The 17,099-nt window shown below is 39.2% G+C and overlaps 1 pseudogene; it reads left to right on the top strand.

The window, feature by feature from the left end:
* The first annotated feature begins 15,296 nt into the window (after positions 1–15,296).
* LOC101705337 (KRAB domain-containing protein 4 pseudogene) lies at positions 15,297–15,931 on the top strand (annotated as a pseudogene).
* The last annotated feature ends 1,168 nt before the right edge of the window (positions 15,932–17,099 follow it).

Consider the following 17,099-nt stretch of genomic DNA (forward strand, 5'->3'; position numbering starts at 1 on the left):
CCAATTACATCTCTCCAACAAGTCTGAAAACACAAGAGTGAAATATTTCAAAAGTCAGATTCATCAATGACAGGTTGAAAATTCATTAAAGACTCATAAAAGGAATATTAATAATTTTTCACTTTTTTTGGTGGTACTGGGGATTGAACGCTAGCATGTTAGCTCATCTAGGCAAGTGCTTTACTCCTGAGCTGCACCTCTAGCCCTTTTCAAAGTATATTCTGAGACAGGCTCTCACTAAATTGCCCACACTGGCCTGGAACTTGCAATCCTCTTGCTTCTGCCTCCCAAATAGCTGGAATTACAGACATGCAGCACAATGCCAACCTCAATTTTCACTTCTTATGGACTCCTTTGCTGAAAAGAATGTTTAATGTTTTACAAGTCTGATCTCATCATCTTTGGGAGGTATTATCCGTATTACAAAAGGTGATTATACACCTGTTTCAAAGATATGGCAGAGAAGTTGTATAATTCACCCAAGATAATATAATTCCAAGGCAGTTTGAGAACAAGTACTGTGAATCTGACTCTCTCTCTCTCTCTTCCTCTTTCCTCCCATCTTCTCTCTCATCTTCTTCTTCTCTTTTCTCCTTCTGTCCTCTCTTCTCTCTCCTCTCTCTCCTTGTGGTGCTGGAGATCAATCCAGGGCCTCATACTAGACAAGTGCTTTAACATTAAGGTACGCCTTCAGCTCCCAATGTATTTAAAATAGCAATTTTGGGCCGGGGATTTAGCTTAGTGGTTCCGGAGCCTGCCTCACAAGTGCAAGGTCCCGAGTTTGATCCCCGGTACCAAAAAAATAAAAATAAAAATAAATAAAATAAAATAGCAATTTCCCATAAAGAGATGTGATTAAAGTTACTTGAATTTAGTGAGTCCTTGTGAAAGATTTTTCTTCTTAAATTAGACTCTAAGATACAGGGTCAAGATTTGTGAGAAAGTTTTTAAATGTTTTTAAATTACCAAGAAAAAATGTCAGATGTAGTTGCCTGAGCTCACCTAGGGTTGGCAGTTCTTCCATTCCGTCAGGAAATCAGCCAGTTTTAGCTGGTGCAAATGTCATGTGGGTGGAGACAGACAGATTACAGAAGCATGAGGTAATTACTGCAGCTTCACTGTCCTGCAGAGAAGCTGGTAAGTGTTCATAAATAGGGTCCAACAGCATACATATTCTATCATGAAATTCAGCCTGTATTTTCTTTTTCTTTCTTTCTTTCTTTCTTTTTTTTTTGTACCAGGGATTGAACTTGGGTCCTTCTGCTTGTGAGGCAGGCGGCAGAATCACTGAGCTAAATCCCCAGACCTCACCCTGTATTTTCAATACTTACAGTTCTTTCTTTGGTTTACTAAGGAGAAAAAAATACTAGAAATTCTAGAACATTAAGGATTTGGTTGATCTATAGGGCACACTTCACAAACTTGGTGGACATGCAAATGACCTGAGTACTTGTAAAAATGTAATTTACTAGGCTTTTTTCCTCAAACTCTGATTCCTTAGGGTTAGAGTGGGACCTTGGAATTTGCATTTGCACAGGCACTCCATTTTGATGGAGCTAATTGGTGGGCTATCCTTTGAGGAAAAAAAATTCCACCTAGGGTAAGAGCCTAACAAAAGGAAGAGTCTTTAGGGCCAGGGATTTAGCTCAGTGGTTCCGCTGCCTGCCTTGCAAGCGCAAGGTCCTGAGTTTGATCCCTGGTACCAAAAGAAAAACAAGGAAGAGTCTTTCAATGCAGCGAGAATAAAGCTCAAAGTTTCCAATTTTTACTTAACTGGAATTTACTCTCTTTTTTTTTGGTATCATTTTGAAGAAGACATTTATTTATTTATTTATTTATTTTGGTACTGGGGATCGAACTCAGGACCTTTCGCTTGCAAGGCAGGCACAGTGCCACTGAGCTACATCCCGGGCCCCCAAAGTAGACTTTTAGATTAGACTTTTGGTAGAGAGTAGGATCTGTGGGTTTCTGAATAATTTTGTAGAAAGTAAAATGTTTCTAGCCAACAAATAGATAGGAAATCATTTTTTTTAGGTCTAGGGATGCATCTTAGTGGCACAGTGCTTGCCTAGCATATGCAAGACCCTGGGTTGAATCCCCAATACTGTAAAAATAAGTAGATAGGTAGATAAATGACAGATAGATAGATAGATAGATAGATAGATAGATAGATACTTTTGCTGAATGAGTTAGAAGTGACATCAGGAACTACAAGAAAGAAAAGCCTCTGAAGAACATCTAAATACCTGTCACAAAAGTTAAGCAAATCTCATGGCCAAAAGAACACAGACTATCTATGATTACTTCCCAAATGCCAGTTTAAAAACCAAAAGGTTTTTAAACATCTGTTCATTTTGCGGGACCCCTGGTAGAATAATGAACTCAGAATGCCCTTCTCAAGATTTTCAAGAAGTGGAGATCCTCTGCAGATCTGTAGATAATCTATAATGTGGTTTTTTTTTGTTTTGGGGGGGTTTTTTTGGTACTGGGGATCCAACTCAGGATCTTGTGCTTGCGAGGCAGGCGCCGGAACCACTGAGCTAAATCCCCGGCCCTATAATCTATAATGTGCTAAAAGCATTGGAAAACAGAACCTATGAGGAAGTTAGAAATGATCACATATTCTGTAAATAGCGGTCATTTGTAGCTTCTAAAGAATTTTTGCAACAAAGAACTTGGCTACATAAATAACAGCCTTTTCACTTACAAAAGGGAGAATAAGTACTGGAAAGGATTAATAATCATAATTTTCATTTCTCTCCTTTTAAAGATCACTAGAAAGTGAGATATTGGAAACATAGACACCATACTCTGTGGTTGAAGAGGCTGAACTTGCCAGTCTTAATAGACACCCTCAGAAAACATTTTAATGGGGACAGCGCCACAAAACACTAGAGTAGTGGAGAGCTCACTACCTCTCATCTGTCTTGCATGTTTCAACTCATCAAAATGAGAAAGATGAACCTGGTGGTAGCAAAGTCACATGGAATCCATGCTCCTGTTCACATGAGAGAAAATGTGAGGGTAATACGAAAGGAAGGTGTCTTCTGTTTACTTGTTGGTTATGTAGAAAGTTGGAGTAAACTATACTAGCCAAACTGCTCTCTCAAGTTTCCATTTCAGGCATTTCTACTGTTTGCCCACTGCCTCCTAGGCTGCCTGAGTTCACTATAGGAAAAGTAAATATTGTCATTTCAAATAAAGAGTTGTTTATTATATAACAGAACATAGGCTGCCTTCTAGTTTTGAGACTCTGCTAAGTGAATTGGGGACAGTAGCCAAAGCAGCTGCCCAGGAGACAGTGTTTTCCAACAGCTCCCGTCCTTGCTGCAAAACTGGGCTCATGTGGTCTGTAAAGTGCCCATCACACTGTTCATTTGTTGAATGCTGCTCCACTTTTTGGGAGGTTAAATGAATGAGGGTACCATTTGTACTATTCTGGGAGCCCACTGGACTCCCACAGAGCCCAATTTTTGGTACCGGGGATTGAACTTGGGATGGTATGCTTGTGAGGCTGGCGCCGGAACCACTGAGCTAAATCCCCCGCCCTGGCCTCCCCGTAGAAGCCAAAACAAATCAAAGCCAAACCTGAAGTCCTGCTACTGGGAATGAAATGCAGCCCAACTTCTCAATGGCAGCAGAGGACTGAGGCCGGAGCTCAGTTGTAAGGTGCTTGCTTAGCATGCACAAGACTCTGGGTTTAATCACCAGCAGCAAAGAAAAGAGGTAGTGGTTGTCTTCATGACATTTTCCATCTACAAAAGGGGTTCTATAACTTTGGTAGGTTCAAAACTGGGCTCAGATTTGTGTTGTTGCTGTTTTCAATGGTGTCTTACTTATGGGTTTCAAGCTCGAGGCCTTAAGCAATCGCAACCCTCTCACCTCAGCCTCCCCGGGACCTAGAACTGTAGGCATTCTCCACTGAAAATGGCTGGGCTCAATTTTGGGGGGGGGGGCTTACTGGGGATTGAACTCAGGACCTTGCGTTTGCAAACCAAGTGCGGTGCCACTGAGCTAAATCCCCAGCCCCGGGCTCAATATTTTTATTTTTTTATTTTTTTATTTTTTGGTACCGGAGATCGAACTCGGGTCCTTGCACTTGTGCAGCAGGCGGCAAAACCACTGAGCTAAATCCCCGGGCCCTCAATATTTTTAATAATGTCCCCACGGCTCCTCTTATCTGGTGCCCATATTTGGTCTGCTACTCACATTTTGAGAAAAGCTGGTTTCAATAAGTGATAGGGAAAGTAAATCTAATTTCAGAGAAACAAAATTTGCCAGGTGTAGCGGTGCCCACCTGTAATCCCAGCACTCAGGATGCTGAGGCAGGAGAAATAAATATTTTTTAAAATGAGAAACAAATGTTTGATTAACAAAAGACTGTTATTTCAGAAATAATACTTCACATTTCGGTAGTGCTTTCTATTTTTTAACTGGCTTTCTTATATTTCATCTTGTGAGATATAGAGGAGAAACAGTATGAACTCCACTTTACAAATAAAGAAACTGAGACAAGGAATGGCTAAGAGACTGGAAAGCGTTTCCCATCTTTGTTTACATAATTTGCAGTCTCCTTTCCAGTAGGTCCAAAGTGCCCCCCTTTCATATGGTACTGAGTATCGAACCCGTGGGTACAGTACTGGTGAGCTATATTCCCTACTCTTTCAATTTTTTATTTTGAGGCAGGGTCTCATGAATTTGCCCAGGCTGGCCTTGGACTTGCTGCCCTTCTGCCTCAGCCTCCTGAATAGCTAGGATTACAGGTGTGCAACACGGCACCTGGCTACCTAAAATTTTTTAATGGCTATAAGATTTTTCATGGATGTTATTTATCTATTTCTTGTTGATGAATATGTCTTTCCTGTCAGTCTTTTTCTGTTATAAATAATAATTCTGTTATTATCTTTTCACCTATATCATTCAGTGCTTATATGAATATTGTGTTGGTTAAATCACTAAAAGTTAAATTTCTAAATATATTGCTATATCGCCCTTCAAAAATTTCGTACCATTTTATAATTTTCGTTTTGTTTTGTTTCAGTTTTTTGAGGCAGGGTCTCACTATGTAGCCCAGGCTGGCCTCAAATTCACAGTGATTCTCCTGCCTCAGCCTCCAGAGTACTGAGATTACAGGCGTGCGCCACTACCTCTGGCTACCATTTTGTAATTCTCTTTATGGTACACACTACTATTTCTCCTAAATACCTGTTTAATTTTTGCCAGTCTGATTGGAAAAATGTGGTAAATTCAAACTTTTTTCATTTTTATTATTGATTCAGTTTGATGTCTTTTTGAATTATATCTAGAGTAGATATAATGATACAGGAAAGTGTATGAATCTGAAGCATATATGTAACTCAATGACTTCTTACATCCGCATAACCATAATCTAAATACATAAAACATTTTCTTATCTTGAAAAGTTCTCCTTCCAGCTTCACCCACCTGCCTAAGCACAGTCACTCTTCTGACTTCTATCAATATCAGTACATTTTTCCTTGAATGTAACATACATGAAATAAAATTTTTATTATGTCTTCCTTTGCTCAGCTTAATAGCCATAGGATTCATCCATCCATTCTTTTTTATTTTGTATTGTTTTCAATTATATCTACACAATAGATTAGATTATCTATTCTTTGGTTGGTGAACAATGAATTGTTTCTTATTTTGACAATAATGAATTAAGCTGTTATGAACTTACTGTATGTGTCTTCCACTGAGCATATACTCATTTCTCTTGGCCCTATACTGGTAGTAGAATTGCTTCATCAAAGAAAACGTACAAATGGTATATAAAAAAATGTTTAACATTACTAATCATCAGGGAAATGTAAATTAAAAGCTTAATCAACTATGGCTTCACACTAGTTAGAAAGGCTGTGAACAAAACAATAAAAGATAACAAGTGTTGGAGAGAATGTGGAAAAAGGGTAACGTGTGCTCCATCGGTGGGAACATAAAGTAAGATAGCCATTAAGGAAAACAATATGGAGATTCCTTAAAAATCTAAAAGTAGAACTATCATACAATCCAGCCATCCCACTTCTGGTCTGTGAGCTATGATCTAAATATACAGTGAATGTTTAAATCTTTTAAAAAATTTTATTATAGTAAAAGACATGTTGCCATTAATACCCTCAAAATTCTCTCCCTTGCTTCAAACACAATTATCCCATCATTATTGCCACTTTCTGAAGCTCTGGGAGTCCTCTTACATGAACATCTTTATTAGGTGTGATCAATAATGCAGTAACTGCTGCTGACAAGTCTCATCCTATGGAAAGGCAGGCTCCCAAAGACATTAGGATGTCTCCATATCCACTTTATTAACTGGATCTGGGCACTGTGTGACCTCTGGCTCTTCCCCAAAGTCGGAGAGTGGAGAGAGCTATCTGCTCTCTCATGTCCACTGTAGCATTATTCACAACAGCCAAAATACAGAATCAATTTAAATGTTCACCAACAGATGAATAAATAAAGCAAATGTTACATACACATACTGTACTACTACTCAGCTTTTCAAAATATGGAAATTCTGTTATTTGCAACAACATAGATGATCAGGGAGGACAGTATAGTAATTGGAATAAACCAGGAACTGAAAGATCAGTACTGCATGGTCTCACTTACATGAGGAGCTGAAAAAGTCAAACTCATGGAAACAAAGAGTAGAATGGTGTAGCCAGAAGTCAGGGGAGGGGAGATGTTAGAAGATCCAACATTTCAGTTAGATAGGATGAATAAATTCCGGAGCTCTATTGCTCAGTATAGCAACTATAGCACACACACACACACATACACACACACACACACACACACGCACACACACAAAGATAATGATGTACAGTTAGCTTGACTATGGTTATCATTAACAATATGTACATATATCAAAGCTTCACATTCTACACTGTAAATATATACAATTGTTGTCAGTTCTTCATCAACTTTTTGTCAATAAAGTTGGCAAAGAAGATTGTTGAGTCTAAAAGGGGTGTATGTTTAGGTTTTCTGTTTGTTGGGTAGTTTTTGGTGGGGGTGGTACCGGGGATCGAACTCTGAACCTTGCACTTTCAAGGCAGGCACCAGAACCACTGAGCTAAATCCCTGGCCCTGTTTGTTTTGTTTTTTGAGACAAAGTCTCACTATGTTCTAGGCTACACTTGAACTAACTTTGTAGCCCAGGCTGTCTTCAAACTTGCAATCCTCCTGCCTCAGTCTCCTGAGTGTTGGGATTATGGGTGTGCACCTCTGTGTCTACCTTTTATGTTTTGCTGTAATAGATGTAGCCAGTTTTCCAAAGTTACATCCCCACCAGCAATTGTTTGAGAGTTCTAGTTGCTCCACATACTTCCCAATGCTTAGTATTTTCAGTCTTAAATTTTAGACTTTCTGGTGTATATACAGTGGTACCTTATGGTTTTAATTTAATTTGCCCAATGCATAAAAATGTTGACATTTTGGATATTCTGGCCATTTGGATATTCTCTTTAGTATGGCACTTGTTCAAGCTTTGTGGACATCAAATTAAAATGTTTTTAATTTGATTTGAATAAATTCCTTTTTCCCCTCTTGCTGAGGATTAAACTCAAGAACGCAAATGTATAATTCCTTACACTTTATGACAGATCGCTCAGTAGACAGATAGATAGTTAGATAGATAGATAAGGTTAATAAAAGAAAATAAAAATATTATCCTTGCCCATGACTTGCCTCTTCATTCATCTATTGATATTGTTAATCTTAATTTCTAGGAAGTCCAATTTTTTTTCTTTTTTGGTTATTGTCTTTTTTAACCTGTTTAAGAAATCTCTGTCCACCCAATGTTATAGAGATATTCTCCTATGTTTCCTTTTAGATGTTTGACTGCTTTGGTTTGACATTTATATTGAAGAGCTATCCTGAATAATTTTTGTGTAGTGTATGAAGTAGAGATCAAGTCTGCGTTATTTCCTCTCATGTGGATTTCTTCTCATTGGATAAATAACTCCATCCTTTCTACACCACACAGGGGAAACATTCAATATTGGAGCATTAAACAAGTGAGCTGCACTGCTGGGTTTTTTCAGAGCTAGATTTTGTCAGATTAATAAAGTTTCCTCCTATTCTTAATTTGCTGAGACATTTTCCCCCAAGTAGGTATTAGATTCTATCAAATGCTTTTTTCTGTATCAAGATAATCAGAGATGGGGTTGTAGCTCAGTGATAGAGTGCCTGCCTACCATGTGTTAGGCCCTGGGTTTTATACCTATTACTGCAAAAAAAAAGAAGGAGGAGGAGGAGGGAGGAAGAAGAGGGAGGAGGGAGGAGGGAGAAGGAGAAGGAGAAGGAGAAGGAGAAGGAGAAGGAGACGGAGAAGGAGAGGCCACTGTCACCAGGCTGGTGATTTGTCTCAGTGAGAAGGTCCTGGGTTCAACCTCCAGTACCATACACAGACACACAGACTAATTACATAGTTTTTCTCTGACAAACCATAATTGATCATGATGTATTATTTTTTTAATCTTTATATTCATTTGGCTAATGTTTTATTTGTAGTTTTATAACATTAAAATAGACCATAAGTTTATGATATATAATGTATTATTTTCTAAAAACATATGCAAAACCTTTTCCATATAAAGAAAGGATTTTTGTTCTAGCGTTAGATTTATGTCACTCTCATAAAACAAGTATGTAAGTGTTCTCTTTTTCTCCAATCTTTGTAACATTTAAGAAAAATTATCATTATTTCTCCTTAAATATTTTTTGGGCCTGGATTATCTTTGTGGGATCTTTATGATTTCTTTAACATTTAGAGCATCCAGTTTTTAATTTCTATTTGTATCAGTTTTGGTAAGTTGTACTTTTTAATATGCTTTTTCCATTTTATCTAAGTTGCCAAGTACTTGGCCAGAAGTTGTTCATTATATTCTCATATATTCCTTTTAATATCAGTAGCATGTGTGGTGATACCACATTTTAAAATGCAATATTGGTCATTTGTATTTTCTTTTTATTTATTACTCTTTTTTGGGGGGGGTACTGGGGATTGAACTCAGGACCTTGTGCTTGCCAGGCAGGCACAGCGCCACTGAGCTACATTTCCAGCCCTTATTTTTCTTGCTAGAAATGCTGGCTTTGAGGATTTTTTTTCTGATACCAATAGAATTTCCACTTACTTGATTACTGCCTTTTATTTTTTGCATCTACTTTGAGCTTCATTTGTTCTTCTTTTTCTAGTTTCCTAATGAAAGGTTAAAGTACTGATTTTTAATCTGTCATTTCTAATGTATTCATTAAAAGCCATAAATGTCCTTCTAAGCACTGCTTTAGCTGAGTCCTCCAAGTTCTTTTAATTTGTATTTTCATTACATGTTTGCCCATGTTTGCAGTACATAACGACCTCCCTCCTTGTGGAGAGCACATAACACATCTTAATTCTCCCATTCACCCTCTTTCCTCCCCTCCCTCGCCCTCCCCCAATCTCTTGGTCCCTTTCCGTTTGTTTGTTTGTTTGTGATCGAACCCCGGACCTTGCACTTGGGAAGCAGGCTGTGGAACCACTGAGCTAAATCCGCAGCCCTGCCCCCTTCCCTTTTGCAAAAGATTGATCTCTCTATTTTCTATTCTCCATCTTTTCCTTTGCTCTTTAATTTATTTATATTTTGGATTTCTCATATAAGAGAAACCATGTGATGTTTATTTAAGCTTGGGTGTCTGACTTATTTCACTTACCGTTTGCACCCTACAAATTTCGATATGCTTTATATTCATTATTCTTCAGTTCAAAATGTTTTCTCATTTCGTTTTTGACCCACAGGTCATTGAGAAATATATTCCTTAGTTTTATACATTTTGAAACTTTCTACTTACCTTTCTGTGTTGCTTTCTAGTGGCCAGTGGATATATTCTGTATGATTTCAGTCCTTGGCAACTGAGTGAGATTTGCCTTACAACCTAACATTTGGCCTCTGTGCCTTTGAAAAGAATGTGTATTCTGCAGCAGTTGAATATGTTGTTCTATAAATGTTAATTAGATTAAGTTGCTTAATAATGCTGTTTAAACAAATCTGCACTGACTTCTTGGTCTTCTTGCCTTTAATAGTTACTGGGAGGTGTGTGCTGAAACTTCTAATTATGATTGTGGATTTGTGTGTTTCTCCTTTCACTCAGTTTATTGTGGCTTTATGAATTCTAAAGTTATATTGTGAGTGTATTAATTTAGAACTGTCTGGTCTTTCTATTGAAGCCACCCCTTTTGTAAGTATAAAATGTTCTTCCTTATCCATACTGGTATTTCTTCCCTGAAAGCACACTTAACACACTGGCTTCATATACTGGTGTTTCCAAACAATCTTTTTTCCATTTTTTAACTTTTAAACTATCTGTGTCTTCATATTTAAAGTGTGTTTTTAATGAACAGTATGTAATTTAGTCTATTTTTTAAAAAGCTGACATTTATTTACATTTAATAAGCTTCCTGATTTAATCAGATGTAACTTCACTATCTGTTTTCTACTGATTTCATCTCTCTGTGCTCTTTCTTCTGTCTTTTTTTCCCAGTAATTAAGTTTTTATTTATTTTATGTCCATTTAATTTCTTGTGGTGTTGGGAATGGAACCCCAGCCCTCATACATGCTAGGCAAGTGCTCCAACACTAAGTTATATTCCTGGCTCTTTTTTAATTGTTTATTTTGAGTCAGGGTCTCACTAAATCTCCAAGTTGCTTGGGCTGGGCTTGAACTTAAAATCCTCCTGCCTCAGCCTCCCAGAATGCTAGAGTAACAGATGTGCACCACCACACCCAGCTTGCATTTAATTTTTATTATTTTTTAGAAGTCATAATGTGATATATTTAAAATATTGAATCCTTTTTTTTTTTGTACCAGGGATCGAACTCAGGTCCTCGCACTTTTGAGGCAGGGAGCAGAACCACTGAGCTAAATCCCCGGCCCATTAAATCCTCTTATTCAACAGTTTAGTTTTATTTTTCAGGTCACGTTAAGCTTATAGTAGGTTAAATAGTGTTCCCACAAAATTTATATTGCCTGGAATCTCAGAATGCAACTTTATTTGGAAATAAAGGCCTCACATGCATATTTAAGATTAGGGTAGAGAAGAGCTTATACAGGATTGGGATGATCCTTAAATCCACTAAAAGTACCCTTTAAAGAGATAGAAAAGCACAAATAGAGGTACAGATTAGGACTGACTGTGAGAAGGGAGAGTTGGTGACTGGGGCGATGCCCCTCCAAGCTGAAGGCCTCCCAGGACTGATAAAAGCGCTCGAACCCACAAGAGTGGCATGCACAGTGTTTCCCTCAGGACAAAGGAAACTGGATCTCCTGACACTTTCAGTGAGCCCTGCTAACCTCCTGCCCTGGGAAAGGAGACAGTTCATTATTTTTAGACACCCAATTTTTGGTGATATTCCAGTATCACAAGTTATAGCAGCCCTAGGAAGTTTTGGGGGGGAGGGTACCGGGGATCAAACTTGGGTCTTCGCACTTGCGAAGTAGGCGCTGGAACCGCTGAGCTAAATCTCCAGCCCAGCTCTAGGAATTTTTGAAAAAGCCTTTCAGGAAAGCTTTAGTGTTTACTAGCATAGATCTTGAAAAATATTTTTTTAAGTTTCTGATTACAGCTGGGCACCAAGAAAAACCGTTATCTTTTATCTGCCCTCCTTATTGAATATTGGTGGTAACTATTTTTAAAAATTTATTCTCATTGATTTTTTAGGTTGATCTAAAAGAAAAATCTTGAAAACTGTGTTAAATACCCAACATCTAGGAATGACCGCTGTGTGGGCCTGGAGGTGTAGCTCAGTGGCAAAGCAACTTGCCTAGCATAAGGCCTTGGGTTTAATCCTCAGTGCCACAAAATGGTTCTTAATATATTGCTGGATTAAATTCTTTAATATTTTACTTATAACTTACCCATTGTCATTGGTAAATTTGCTATATAGTCATGGTCTTTTTGTAGATCAATCTGATGAAAGGCTTATACCCTCCCTTCAAGAAAAAATATAAAATTATCTATGCAATTCCATGGATTTGTGGGTTCTCTACAAGTTCTATCCATGAATATCCCAGTGTCTAGAGGCTTCAGGGTAAGAACTGTGGTCTGGTTTTTCTTTCAATGCCTCCCTGCCTGATTCTGGTATCAGAACTATGCTAGAATTGGAAGACTTTTTCTCTTTTCTTTCTTTTCTTTTCCTTACAGACTTTTGTTTTGTTTTCTTTTGAGACAAGGTCTTACTGTGTAGTTTAGGCTGGCTTTCAACTCACTATGTAGCCCAGGCTAGCCTCAAATTTATAGCAGTCTTAATTTCTGTCTTTTACATCTACATTGGTTGAAGACAACTTCCTTTTGGACTCTAGACTTATAAACCAATGCACTTTATAATGAGACTATCTAAAAAAGTCTTTGTCTCAGTTACTTTTCTCATTACTGAGACAAAATACCTGACACCCAAAGTTAAAGGAAGAAAGGTTTATTGTGCTCACAGTTTGTTGAGGTCACTGGCTCCAAAGCAGGGTGGCATGGCAGAGGGTATCACAGAGCATGTAGACAGAAAGCACCAAGCAACAAGTGGCCCTCTTTCTGTCCCTTATATTTTATCCAGGATACCCACACTCAGGCGGGTAGTGCTACCCTTAGGCCCACAGCATCCTTAAATCTAGCATTGCACTATGAATCAATCCCAGTATCACATACCCTGGATCCAGCCACCTCTGAAAAGCCTCACCTATGATGACATGAGACTGTGGGTGGACATCTGGATACAAGCCATAACAGTCTTACTGTCTTCTAAATTAGTTGAAGCCTGTGGATATTGAAAGAGTTAAGTCAGGTGTGGTAGTGAATACCTGCAGTCCCAGGACTCTGGGAGGCTGAGGCAGGAAGATCACAAGTGTGAGCACATTCTGGACAACTTAGTGACTTAGTGAGGCCCTATTTCAATTGTGTGCATGTGTGCATTGTGTGTGTGTGTGTGGTTTTTTGAGACAAGGTCTTGTCATGCAGTTCAGGCTGGGCTTGAACTCACTATGAAGCCCAGGCTCACCTTGAACTCGAAGTAATTCTCCTGCTTCAGCCTCCCCAGTTCTGGGATTACAGGCATGAGCACCTCTTTCAAATAAAAAATAAAAAGGCCCAGGGATGTAGCTCAGAGCTCAGTGCAAAGGCACTGGGTTCAATCCCTAGTACAGAAAAAAAAAAACAAAACCCTGAAACAACAAACAAAAACTTGGTGTGTTAGTTGCTTTTCTCTTGTTGCTGAGACATAATATCAGACACCCAAAGTTAAAGGAGGGAAAGGTTTATTTGGCTTACAGTTTGTGGAGTTTTCAGTCCATAATCGGCCGGCTCCAAGGCAGGGTGACAGAGGGGCAACAGTTCATGGTGATGAAAGACAGCAAAAGCAACAAGGAAGTTTAACCATGTCTTTCTGGCCCTTTTATCTTTTTCAGACTACTTAGGGCGGGTGGCACTCACACCCTTAATCCTAGCGTCCTTGGGCCTAGCCCCACCATGAATCAATCACACACTCTAGATTCTGCCACCTCCAACATAGCCTATGACCACAAGAGGCTTTGGGGACAGCTCGACACAAACCGTAACACTTGGTTAACTAAATTTGATTACAATGCAACAGTTTTAATTTATGTAAAATTAATGGTAAGATAAAACTACTGCTGAATCAGTCTGTCTGTCTACCTATCCATCCATCTACCTATTCTATCTGGTTTCCTAGGCTGCCCTTGAGTGCCTGCGGGACCTGTGGGGAGGGTTTTGGTGACTCTCAGGCACCTGTAGCAACAGAACCCAGAATCCATTGCTGCAGCTCAGCTGGGAGGAGAGTAACTATCCTTCCCTTAACTACATAAGAGGCTAATATTTTCTCATGCACTACTGCTTAAATAATGCCCAATTTTAAGCTCCTTATATACCTCACTGGAAGCTGGAATTCTTTCTTTTAACTTCGTAATATCTTTTCCATTGTCAGTTTTTAATAATTTTCCTTTACCTTTTTCCTATAACTATCATTAAAATTGCCATGCTTCATCTGTAAGTTCATTAGGAGCTGCTCTGCTCTCTGCTCCTTACTTTCTTGCATTCCATGTGGCAATGGGCTGAGATTGTTAATTGTTCACTGCCACTCCTTGCAAAACTTTGCGTGTATTCTCCATGGTGTTCTGAAATTTCATAATGTGTCTAGGTAAGAATTTGTTATTGTAGTTAACTCATGCTCGTCTTAATAGGTCCTTTCTTCTTTATTTTTTTAATAGGTCCTTTCAATCCAAGGTTTTACATTTTATATCAACTCTGGAAGGATGGGCTGTTATTTTACCATTCTTTTTCCTCCATTCCCTGAAATTCTTTTTAGACAGATACAGTACTACCTGTCTTGACCTTTTTTTTTTCTTTTTTGTTCTCTGTCTTTTGATCTTTTTGCTCTATTCCAGGAATTTTTCTTGGCTTTCTCTTGCATTCCTTCTATTTCCTTTTTTATTTTGGTGACTATATTTTTATTCTCCATGAACTTTTTGTTGTTTTCCAATTGCTCCTTTTTCATAATATTCTCTTTTGGTTTAAGGGATAGACTATGTTCTGGTTTTGGACACTAATAGGAATTCCTTGTAGTTTCTTATGTTTTAGGAATTACACTTCCACTGCTGGGTAAATTCTTTTGATGTTTATTTTGATTATTCTGTCTTAAACTATAGATTGTCCTATCGATCCATATTCTCTTACCCATTTCTTTTGTGAAGCAAGGACATGTTTAATTGATATAGGTGGCTTGGGTTGAAGTTTCTTTGTCCTTCCCTTGAGTTAGAGCTGCTGGGCTTTTGTGTGTGAGTAGGAGTGTGAATGGTAGGATTCACTTTAGGGTTCTGGGGCAGGTTTTCAGGATGAGCCTCTGCCCAGATGCCAAAGCTAACAAAGGTGGTCCTCTCTGATGCTGCAACCTCTGCCCTGAATTGCTGTTGTATGAATATAGTACATATGCTGCCTGAATTTCCACCTTGGCCTAAGGGCCAAGCCAACGCTGCCCAGAATGGGCAGAATGGGTGTTCACCGCTGAAGCTCCGGGTTGAGAGGAAGAGGTGCAGCTGGCAGGAGGATCCTCAGCTGCTGTCATCTCCTGGACCCCAACTTTTTCCTCTCCCAGCACAACCCAGCCCAGTTCCAGCTACCAGCGCCTGTCCCTGTGGCGGACCCTAGCATTACCATGAATCCTGCTGACTTCCTATCTTTCCTCAACCTCAGATGCTCCCTGCTGCTCCTGACCTCCATCCAGCAGGGCAGGATGGCCATGTCCCAGGAATGACTGAGCTTCAGGGATGTGTTTGTGGACTTCACCCTGGAGGAGTGTGAGCAGCTGAACTCTGCTCAGAAGAATCTCTACAGGGATGTCATGCTTGAGAACTACAGCCACCTGGTGTCCATGGGGTATCTAGTTGGCCAACCAGATGCGATCTTCAGCTTGGAATGAAGAGAAGAGGGCTGGGGGGAAGACAGAGGAACCCAGATGAGGAGCTGTCCAGGTGAGCACACACGAGTCTGGCAAGTTGATGGGTGGATAGATAACTACAAGGAAAGCCAGGACAACCCCCGTGACAAGCTGGATACAGAGACAAGGAAATACTGAAGGATGAAAGGGGCTACGAATGCAGAACATGCAGAAAAATCATGGATCTGAGCACAGACTTTGTCTATATAAGACAAAGACTTCCTAAATATCATTCACGGAGAAGGTACTTGACATAATTTAAACTTCCTTAGTTAAAACAAAAGCTATGTAAGAAAGATAATGGGTGTGAGTCATACTGGAAATTATGCCTCCACTCTAATCTTAATAAAGCTAAACCTGCAGAGAAATTTTTTGAAACCCATCAACAAGGAAAAACTCTCTACCATAAGGAAGCTTTTAATAAAAGGTAGAGAGGGCCAGAGATTTAGCTCAGTGTCATCGTGCCTGCCTCGCGAGCACAAGGTCCTGAGTTCGATCCCTGGTACCTCAATCAATCAATCAATCAATAAATGGTAGAGAATTCAAGCTGGAGAGAAACTCTATGAATGTGGAAAGATATTTATCCAGAAAGCATGCCTTGTTGTGCATCAAAGAAGTCACACTGGCGAGAACCCTTATGAAAGCTGTGAATTTGCAAAAGCCTTCAGCCAAAAGTCAACCTTCCAACACACAGAATTGAAAAGCCCTATGAATGCAGTGAAGGTGGGAAAAATCTTTATCCAGAAGGCACCATTCATTAAACATTAAAAGATTCATACAAGGGAGAGACTTTATAAAAGTATTAAATGTGGAAAATCTTTCAGTGTAAAATCAACTCTCATTGTACAACTCAGAACTCCCACAGGAGAGAAGTCCTGTGAATTTAGATTGTGGCAAGGCCTTCAAGGAAAAGACCTCTCATGAAACATCAAAGAAGTCATATAGGAAATAAAATGTAAAACCCATGAATAAATCTTTAAGTGAGAAAAAAAAAAAAAAAAAGAACGGGCAGAATGACCAAAGACAGAGGACGCCATCTGTTCTGATGGCATACACACATCTTTGGAGTTGGGGTGACATCAACAGCTGACATAACTATGGATTGAGTAGGCAAGGTATATTCCTTAGAGGAAACCCAAATACTCTTATCTGAGTATCAACGCAAAAGCAACAGCTGTCCATACTTATTGGCCAGGGTGATTAACCACACGTTCTGAGTGCGTGTTGGCAAAATGCTGTTACTGAATCAAGAAGTTAAGAGGAGGGCCGGGGATTTAGCTCAGTGGTTTTGCCGCCTGCTGTGTGAGCGCAAGGACCCAAGTTCAATCCCCGGTACCAAAAAAAAAAAAAAAAGAAGTTAAGAGGAAAGAGCAGCCAGATATAGTAGGTCAACCGCATCTAAACAACATCATTGTTGATCATTGCATGAAAACTAAAGTATGAATGTTTAAGTGTTTCCCTCAGTTTAACCTTGGCCCAGGCCATGTGTGTTAAGGATAGAGAGGAAAAAGCTTAAGCATGCGCAGAGAGGATCTGGAAACCATCAACATCATAGCAAGGATGCAGTAGACGACATTAGAGTCCAACTTCCGGCTTCTG

The sequence above is a fragment of the Heterocephalus glaber genome, unplaced genomic scaffold, assembly GCF_053883595.1.
Source record: "Heterocephalus glaber isolate CG9 unplaced genomic scaffold, H.glaber_assembly_v1.0 deba00001608, whole genome shotgun sequence".
In the NCBI taxonomy this organism is placed as follows: Eukaryota; Metazoa; Chordata; class Mammalia; order Rodentia; family Bathyergidae; genus Heterocephalus; species Heterocephalus glaber.